This window comes from Esox lucius, chromosome 7 (assembly GCF_011004845.1).
Source record: "Esox lucius isolate fEsoLuc1 chromosome 7, fEsoLuc1.pri, whole genome shotgun sequence".
Lineage (NCBI taxonomy): Eukaryota > Metazoa > Chordata > Actinopteri > Esociformes > Esocidae > Esox > Esox lucius.
In genome coordinates this window covers 46079903-46088977 of record NC_047575.1, presented here as the reverse complement: position 1 = coordinate 46088977, position 9075 = coordinate 46079903, and the positions used below count along the sequence as shown (strand labels likewise).

The 9075-nt window shown below is 42.4% G+C and overlaps 1 long non-coding RNA gene across 1 annotated transcript; it reads right to left on the bottom strand.

The window, feature by feature from the left end:
- Positions 1 to 1515: 1515 nt before the first annotated feature.
- On the bottom strand, positions 1516 to 8134 carry LOC109615951. Its single transcript, XR_002196950.3, has 3 exons — positions 7829 to 8134; positions 4290 to 7673; positions 1516 to 3928 (listed from the first exon to the last, which is right to left on the bottom strand). It is a non-coding gene; the product is annotated as an uncharacterized LOC109615951 (long non-coding RNA).
- Between the last annotated feature and the right edge of the window lie 941 nt (positions 8135 to 9075).

The window sequence follows — 9075 nt, the reverse complement described above, 5'->3', positions numbered from 1 at the left end:
ATTGTAATATAAGTCAACTTGTCCTAACAAATATTTACATGGTTATGAAAATGGCGCCTTGATTTAAAACACATACTTTATTTAAAGAAATGAATGGTATAAGAACTAAAGAGACGCCTCTCCAATTGTGCCACAAAGTCTTATTGGGATTTGGACTCATACTGTTTCAGTCAATTGCAATAACAAAACAGTGTCTAATGCACATCCCTGGTACCAACCCTAGTGCCAGCCGTTTAAACCCATACCATTCTGGTACAGAACAATTTGATTAATTCTGTTAATGAGTCTAATTAAGGAGAGATGCCAGAAAATGACAGGGGACTTCAGTACCAGGGACGCAGTTCGACAATAATTGCTGACGCATTGGTGAGGTCAGCTCATGCCACACACACACGCAAAGACAGAGTCCTTGGCATCCTAATGTCCTCACCCGGTCCAAAATCTGCACGCCTTCATCTTTATTGACACAACAGGGCCGACTCGTTTCTACCGCGATGTGTCCTTGTTAAGATATTTAAATCTGACAAGGTGCCTCACGCCCACAGACACAGTAAGTGTGCTTGGTGTTTGGGGACACACGCCACATCAGTAGAACTGTATTGTGGGTAAGCGCTAAGGCTGATGGGGCCAGAGATATGAGGAACCGCTGTGTCTCGCTGTGCCCTCTGGCTCAGTCAGACATGTCTGGGACGAACTGGCGGGTTCACAACGGTTACTTTCCACTTCACTTTCCGCTTGAGATGAAAGCTCCTTCTGCCAGGGAGCTCTGTGCAGCTATATGGCAAGAACAGGTTGTTTTGTGGTTTATTATTGTAATTGTGGTTACGGTATTTCTTATTGTTTTTTGTTTTTTTCGAAACATAGAGTCCAATTACAGTAGTAGAGTCCAATTACAATTTCTCATAGCTTGCATGTACCCGATCGCAGAGAGACTTGCTTGAGTGCGATGAGCTATGGAATTGTTTTCCATTCCCCATCAGCCTTGGTCGATCTGAGGCAAATACACTCTGCCCATTATAGCTTCTCCCTGTCACACATTCTGGTACTGAACCACGATGTAGTGGTATGGATTTGCACCGTCAGAGAGGCTCTCTGGTGTTCTGTGTAGAACTTCAATGTTTTCAGTACACAAAGGAAGCAATGTTACCCTTGTTAGAGTTCAATAATCCGCATATACAGTATCTCACAAAAGTGAGTACACCCCTCACATTTCTGCTAATATTTGATTATATCTTTTCATGTGACAACACTGAGGAAATTACACTTTGCTACACTGTAAAGTAGTGAGTGTACAGCTTGTATAACTGCGTACATTTTCTGTCCCCTCAAAATAACTCAACACACAGCCATTAATGTCACTTTTGTGAGATACTGTACTTCACACATCCAGAGCACATAACAAAAGGCAACTGTACCTACACCTTCATGAAAATCCTCTGGTATGTTCCAGTTTGGTGTAAGCAGTCCATAATGACCCAATTCAAACACAAGACATGTAATGACAATTCTTCAGGATAGTTTATTACAATTTTATTTCTTAAATTCCGTCATGTGCGGTACATCAATTCGCCAATCGTGTCAAAGTTCACGGTACAAAACATGAACCCGAAAAAGGGCCATTAGTTCAAATGATGTTGTAGTACATCACAGACAAGAACGCCCTGACTCGCAAGACAGATAACGTTCTGTCTCACCTGATGGACGCACAATTACAACAGAGCTCACGTTAACAGAAAACACAGTCTCAGGTGGAGGAGGCAGGATATGCGGGAAGCGCTGTCTGTGTATGTCTGTGTGTTTCAGTGGCTGTCCGACTCCCAGGTCACCTGCTTACGGTCCTGTCCCAGCCTGCCTCTCCTGTCACCCTGGCAGTCCGCTCTGTAAGCCCCTATACGAACCGCCTCGCCCCTATACCCTCCACATCTCCCACGGGTTTCAATCAACGGGATAAGAGCACACAGGAGTAAACAACACACACACACACACACACACACCCACTGGGAACCAGAGAGGCTGGCGACAGTCGCCAGCTAACCCCCCAGTAGCGCTGCTTCCCTGACTGGAGAGGGGATTAGGTGTTCGCTGTCTGTCTCTCCTAGGACAGGCCACGTGACAATGCTCAGATCCGCGCCGATACCTGCGTGTCTCCTGGAGATCCCCACGCACCCAAACAAAGTCAGTAATCATTTAAAACCATATAGGCTTGTGCCCTCTGTCAGTTGTGACTCAGTGTAAGCTCATGGAAATAGAATCATTAGAATCAAACAACTGGGGTCTGACAGGGTGTGCCTGTTCTGGTGGCTCTATTTCTATGCCATAAAAACATCAGTGAACCCAGGTTTTCTCTCGTTGCAGCATCTCCGTTGCCCATACCGAAAAATACCATACATTGGGAGTATTTTGAAATACAACATAAAACATTGCCAGATATATTTCGTTTTTTTTTTTTTAAATCCATTTAACAGAAAAGCGTCTTATTCAATCAGGTTCCTGGTTCCACAGGACTTACTAAATTGGATTCAATTAGAGACAATAACATGAGTAAGAACATTGTGTGCTCCCATTCAAAAGCACTGAAAGAGTAGGTGTCGTTGGTGTCGTAGGTGTTGCAGATGTTGTTGGTGTTGTAGATGGTCGTAGGCAGTCGTAGCAGGTATAGTAGGTGGCCGTTGGTGTAGTAGGTGTAGTAGGTGGTTGCTGGTGTCATAGCAGGTGTAGTAGGTGGTCATAGCAGGTATAGTAGGTGGTTGTTGGTGTAGCAGGTATAGTAGGTGGTTGTTGGTGTAGCAGGTATAGTAGGTGGTTGTTGGTGTAGCAGGTATAGTAGGTGGTTGTTGGTGTCATGGATGTAGCAGGTGTAGTAGGTGACCATAGGTGTACTAGGTGTACTAGTTGTCATAGGTGGTCATTGCATGTATAGTAGGTGGTCATTGGTGTTGTTGATGTAGCAGGTGTAGTAAGTAGTTGTAGGTGTCGTAAGTGGTCGTAGGTGTCATAGGTGTATTATATGGTCATAGGTGTCGTAGGTGTAGTAAGTGGTCATAGGTGTTGTAGGTGTAGTAAGTGGTTGTAGGTGTAGAAAGTGTTCGTCGGTGGTTGTAGGTGTCACAGGTGTAGTAAGTGGTCGTAAGTGTAGAAAGTGGTCATAGGTGTCGTATGTGTAGTAAGTGGTTGTAGGTGTAGTAAGTGGTCGTAGGTGTAGTAAGTGGTCGCAGGTGTAGTAAGTGTTCGTAGGTGGTTGTAGGTGTCATAGGTGTAGTAAGTGGTCGTAAGTGTAGAAAGTTGTCATAGGTGTTGTAGGTGTAGTAAGTGGTCGTAGGTGTCATAGGTGTAGTAAGTGGTCGTAAGTGTAGAAAGTTGTCATAGGTGTCATAGATGTTGTAAGTGGTCGTAGGTGTAGTAAGTGACTGTGTCGTAGGTGTATTACATTTCTGCGGGTGTAAACAGGTGGAGGTACAGGTGCTTCTCAGCCAGTTGGGCATGGATTAAATGGTGGTTTCACTTAGAACCGGGATTTCACTAAGACTCCAGTGTCATTGGCAAGGGGAGATAAATGAAGCATAACAATGGTTCCCAGGTGTGAGAGGATGAGGCAGGGATTACACCTTGAATAACGGAGAGCGGCCCATCCCTTCGTTACAACTGGTGAGGCTTTTCACGAGTGTTGAGGTAACACGCAACATCGTGAAAGACACAAAACGTCACGTGGTTGCATGCATCAACGTATTTACATATGCTAACAGTGTTGATGAGCCCTGGTGCATGCGCTCCCATTGGCTGCTGGTCCCCGCTGTGGCGCAGAGCCAGGAAGGGTTAAACCCACAGCCTAGCCCCGGACCGCACCACTTCAACATTCAGGATCACTGAACACGCTGAACTGTCGATGGACTGGGAGACTTGGTTAGATGTTCTGTGCCCTTTGGAAAACCTTAAAACCAAAGGCATTTTATTAGAACGCATTAACGTGACCTTGTCTGTGTTTTCTACATATATCCCAGAAGTGAATCAATATTTGAAGGACATTTTCCAAATTATTGTGTTCAAGCATTTCTGGGGGAAAAAACTGTTAAGTACTGATGAACCCCCGACTTAAATCTGCTCATGAATTGAGACGTGAGTCTGGAATCCTGAACATTGTGCAAACATTCAATTACTTTCAATTGGCAATCACTGAATTACATACATTCTCTTTGGTAATGATGACGTTAAGACTGTTCGACAAACTGTTAAGACTGTGGAAAGGGTGTAGACTTCCTCTAGCAACTGTAAGAATCAAATGTGCTCTTCACCTGTTACACTTCTCCGACCAACTGTCAATCTCTCCGATAGCCTTTGCTCTCTCTCTTTCTCTCAGAATGACAGTGATGGATCCCACGTGGCATGAAGGTCATAAAGGAAAGATTCGATCAGATCACAAGTCATGTGTGGAAATTTACGGTGCACTCACTTTCAACTGCTGGAGACGACAGAGGTTTCTAAACGGTAAGACTATCAGGGGTGAAGGATCTGAGGACAAGCCCTCACAAGTCCTGGTAGAGAGTAAGAACAGGTCGCCCCAAGGCTGTCCTGTTGGCACACAGACACCCCATAACCTGCTTTTACACTCACAACTACACACACTCACACACAGACACACACACACACAGAGAGATACACAGGCACATAAATAAACACACATACAAAAAAGACAAGCTATGGCCAATTATCCTGATGTTGATAAAGTATATGCTTGTAATAGATCAAAGATATGCACAGACACACACACACACACACAGGAAAAATATGGCAATTTGTACTGCATTTTTTCTCCAAACACCATAGTATTTATACAGTAAGTACTGAATAGGACTGTGTATCCCAATCACAAACCATACAGTACCTCCATAGGCTAGTCGGACCAAAGGCCTGTTGCCTTCCCATCCCAACACAAAGACAATTCCCCTTAAGGATGAGTAATATTGAATACAGCAGAGGAACATAGCCGGCATGGATGTATGGAGACCTAAAACCACACCACAGCTAAGCTCTGTAATGTTGGAGACGTGGAAAGTGACCTAATTGAATCCTCTGGAATGTGATGGGGATCAATTAAAGGAACAGTCCGTATGCATCCATCTGTCAATTATGTGGTACATATTTTAGGCCCGCTATTGATGAAGGCAATCAGAGGTTTCCAGCAGCAGTATTTGCTGATTGCAGTGAAGAGAGAAAACAACATTGCAACATTTTTCTGATGAAAACAACATTTGATATTATGAGAACAAAGTAATTCATAGTTAATTTTGCATTCATTTATTACAACTGCATTTAAACATTTTCAAAAGTGGGTCTGAGACATGTAGTCTGAGTACTAGGGCAGAAAATGGATGCAAAAGTACTTGACCATCATTGTGTAACCTCAGTTCCAAGAAATGCCTGTACTCTTTTGAAACAAACTGTATACTAATATCAGTAAATCTTCCACTACACCTGTTCCATCACTCACTGCAGAGACCCACACACCTGTCCAACAAACGGATGTACTGCAGAGAGAGAAATGTAGTGCGAAAGGGAGGTGTGGAGAGAGGGAGGCAGCCATTGCGATTGAGAGAGGTAAAGACGCTTGAGAGGATCGTTTTTGGAACACAGTTCAAGTTCTTCATCAATCAGTGAAGACATATCAGCTAGATGGGACTAAGTGTGAATAAGGTGGAAAGAAACCCAGTAAGCAAGGCGAGAGGTGGAGGTTTTCCTGAACGCCTGATAATAGGACTCCGGATTTCCCAGTCACTCCTGATCCCGGGAAACCTCCCACCGGGTTTTCCGATAAGCCGGGATATTTTGGAACCGTTAACATATTTTTGCAACCCTTCCTCTGGAGTAGAGTGGTAAACAGATGTTTCTCCAGCCATTCACGTGGGAGGAAGATAATCAGTCTTTTTATCACTGCTCAACATGAAGGGTTGCAAAACTCCGGTACATTCTCCAACAGGTTGGTCGGTGCTGGGGTGCCAAGCAAAGTCACCTGGGGCATTGTTGTGTTCTGAGAAAGTGAGATGATTAGTGGAAACGGCACGTGTGAGTTTTGGCGCGTGCTACGGTGAGTTTGTGGGCTAGGCAGGCAGCAGGTGCACTGTTGACAAAATAAACAGAGCCGAACTCTAAATGAATCATCCGTCCCGCAGCGCTCCGAGGACTTGGGCCGGTAGGTGGACGACACAGCTGCGTGTCTTTCATAAGGCATGTGTCTCTGGAGATGGTGGCCGTGGGTGCTTCTGCAGTCCGCCTGTGGTTTCTCTATGGTTCACCTCCCTACGACAGCCCAATTAGTTGTTGAATGTGTCAACAAAGCACTGTCAGAGCAAAGGACTGATAGCGATAAAAAAAAAAAAAAAAGATAAAATACGAGCAGATGAAGACAGATAAGGCGATTCAAAGGACAGAAGGAGAGAGAAAGCGAACATCTTGAACTACTTTATCTGTATTGTTTTGGATTACAACATTACAAACGCCATCACCCTTACAGTACAGTATCCACATAACGATCTATACAAATTAAATGTAAAAGTACATTCCGATGGACCCGAAATATGTTAAGGCTGTCTCACTAATCTCGGTTAACCAGCTGTAATAGTAGGCCTACTTCCTGTCAATGGAATTAGTCAATAAAATAATTAATAAATAATAAATAATAAGATTACATTTCCACTTACATTAACATGTAAAACACGCTGTAATGTTTAATTTATGTCAAGAATGGAGCCATTTATTTTAGGCATGTTGGAATCATCTTCCACAGGAGTTTATTTAGCATCTATATGCGCATTTTTGGTAAAAAAATAAATAAAATCGTCATTAATATTGCATTTTAAAAACGTTTTTATTAAGTGCCCCTAAATATATATCACGTGGATTATTCAATAAATAATTGTTTGTGCTATTAATATCAACATTGTCCTGTGTGGATGGGTAGAATGTCAGACAGGATAATTTGTCTCTGCGCAAGCAACACATTGAACCACAGACTTAAAATTAGATAATCAACCCAACTACTTCATTTAAAATTCAGGAGGCAATTACTTTCACCATTATATATATTTTTTTATCTCTTTGAGAGGGATTTATTTTTTTTGACCAAGGTACATTTGCACCAAATTAGTGGAATGACCCCACAGAGGTTCAGCTATGCTGCAGATAAGGGATATAAGGGGATTTGTGGAGGACAGAGAGAGGACAGACAACAAATATGGAGACACTTCCTGGATTTTCTTAACACACACACACACAGAGAATCAAGGTCATCCTGAAGAAAGTTGTATCAGAGTTCAGTCCTTCTCCTGAAGTCCCAGTCTGATCCACCCACTAAACCTGAAGGCCCGGACCGATCCACTCAACATGCTGTTTACGAAAACAGAGCTGTCCTATGGGGACGTTTGGTAAATGGAGAGACCAGACTGCTCCAGGACACGTGCCACTCCTGCCACGCTCGTTCTCCTTGCCCACCGAGGAGCGATGTTGTGGGTACAAGCCAGTCATGTGACACAAAGGAAGGGCTTCCTCCACACCTCATCCTTGGTTGGCCAATGCCTCCATCCCTCCAACTAAACAGAGCTGTTATTTTCTTTTATCTACTGTGTAATGATTAAATGGAAAACATTTTCTCTACTCTCTGAAGACTTCCTCTTCTTTAACACCTAAATAAATTGGGCAGGAAAAAAAATAATCATAATAATTTTTTTTCAGGTGCTAGTTTGAGTGTACATGTATGTACTGAAACAGCTGAGGGAACGCATTTACACATTTTACTATACCACCGATATAAGATAGCACCGAGGACAGTAAATCTTACCTGAAAATAGCTTTGAAATCAAGCATCCTCATAAAAGTATCTGTTCAAACACTTGCCCATTTAGGTGGTCTCAAATAGAAAGATTTGTCTGAAATACAACTTCAATAATATTTAAAAGCAAAAATCTTGTCCATCGATCTCTGCCAGACTGGGGAAGAGAGCATCCAAAATGGAAAAGGATTCTATCCACAATTGGAAGTGGACTTGGAGGTTTTAAATCCATTCATCGTGTGCAGGAAAAATATCTAGAAGGTATTCAAAATGATCCTTTGTGTTCCATGTGGCAGCACGTTAAAACCATCCTGCTCTGTCCGACAGACACAACTCTCCCCTGCTTTTATACATGATTTGGGTAAAATAAGAGCTGAAACACAACAAACAGAGTATTGGTGGCCTTTTCTATGAGAAATATTTTAAATGTCAACACAGGAAAAACAAGCAACATAAATCTTGTTCTGGTGGGCATTAGGGTGAGTGGGATACACACGTGTTTATTAGTTTCTACCGCCAACACATGCAATGTTTCCTTACCAAATACACAGGGGCACATTATTCCATTGTACATAGACATTGTGAACACAGAGACATTTATTTGGATTACTGCAATCTGAGTATGTCGCTCCTTTGAAATTGTCTGCTTTATTTAGTGCTGTATATGCAACCATATGAAATGTCTGTTGTTTTCATTCATTCAGTGTTTGTAGGCTCACATAAAAAAAAAAAAAAGGTTTTTTGGATAACAACGTTTGGAATTCTTCACATTTTTTAAATTGTTTTTATGATTTGGATTACTGTTTGAAATTCTACTTAAGTGGTTCCCAACTTGGGTTACTACGACCTGTTTTTTCATTTTTGGGCGTATCCACGGGGGTATATGAGAACACACATGAGACCATACGCTTATGACCCACTGGTACTCTCACGAGCTAGTAAGACAAGCATTTCACTGTACCCATAACTATATCTGATAAAACTGTGTATGCAACTGATGCACTTTGTTTCACTAACCCAAATGACCTTTTTCAGTGGAAATACAATTTAGCAAAATGTTCTAAGCTCAGAACCCAAGTAGTATTGCTTTATAATTAGAGTCAAGTTAACGTAATAAAAAAATTACAACTAAAACAGGAGTAATAGCCTTGACTACACCTAGCAAATAGTGTTGTTTGTTGCCAGCAAATAGTGGCAACAAGGGAGACGATGCTCAAAACCCTACAGTCAAACGCGTGGCACTACTGCCACCTTGT